This window comes from Echinococcus granulosus, assembly GCF_000524195.1.
Source record: "Echinococcus granulosus chromosome Unknown EG_S00381, whole genome shotgun sequence".
NCBI lineage: Eukaryota > Metazoa > Platyhelminthes > Cestoda > Cyclophyllidea > Taeniidae > Echinococcus > Echinococcus granulosus.
In genome coordinates this window covers 4,065-5,222 of record NW_020170761.1, presented here as the reverse complement: position 1 = coordinate 5,222, position 1,158 = coordinate 4,065, and positions in this window count along the sequence as shown.

The window sequence follows — 1,158 nt, the reverse complement described above, 5'->3', positions numbered from 1 at the left end:
CCAATTAAGTTAATAGTGATTCCACTGTATCTGCTTTTATAAAGACCTACTCTTTTAGATAAAGACGGCTTGGTGAATCATCTTATAGGAGAATGAAGTACCGATAACTGATTTAGCACCCAATGTTGTAACCGAAATGAAAATCTAAATTCCCGTAATGTTGTTCTAAAAGGAAGTTATGCTGTTACAAGCAAGTATTCCTTTGGTCCCAAAAATACTTACACCAAAGAAATGAATGCATTTGGGTCTCCAGCCTTAGAAGCACTAGCAAGTATATTCAGAAGAGCGGTATTTGTGCGCATTTGACTAGTGTCCTGTATTGTTCGTCGAAATGACGATGGTGCAAAATTACGCTATATATTTTTTGCGTAGGACTTTATTTCAGTAAATATCTTTATTAAAACGTTTTTATAATTAGCACACACTTTCGTTTAAGTAGGATATTTGTCTTCCTTGCTTGTAGTAGTTTCATGTCTGTGGAAATTAGACGCCTCTTTGGCATCGCCTATATCACTATCTGGACTGTATTCCTATTTCTCTAAGAAGTTGTGCCTTCTCACCGGCTCGAATGCATTATACTGTTGTCAGTATTTAGTCTTTTTAAAGGCCCCAACATCACTATCACTCTTAAAATGTAAAAACTCTGGTATCGTAGATAAAAGAAGCGGTGAGCGAAACTATTGCCTTACGATTGCTAAGGGAATTTTTCTTTTAATTTCAGCCATCAACATTAAGCAATCGTTAATTTTAAAATGCCTAATCGCACTTGTGTCATCTGTAATAAACACAATTTATTAAACTGTGGTAAATAAAATTTTCCGTCCCTGACTGGAATGCAAAATTTTGAAGCGCATGTAACAAGCACGAATGATGTTTTTGTCAGACTGGTAATTGTTCTGATAGCAGTCTGTATGCAGTGTGTAGGTGTTGGTAAAATGAGTGCCTTTGACGTGTACCCATCATTCGAAAAGATTTACATTCCTTTTTTTCTGATACTGACTTCGTTGACTCGCCCATTATATGCATAGGTTTGATCCAATTTTCCTTTAAATGTCTTTGTGGCCTATGAAATTCTTCCGCAATTATGCAAAGTTAAACTAACAAATGGAATTTTCTAATTATGTGAATTAACCTAAATATTCCTTATAGTTAATAATG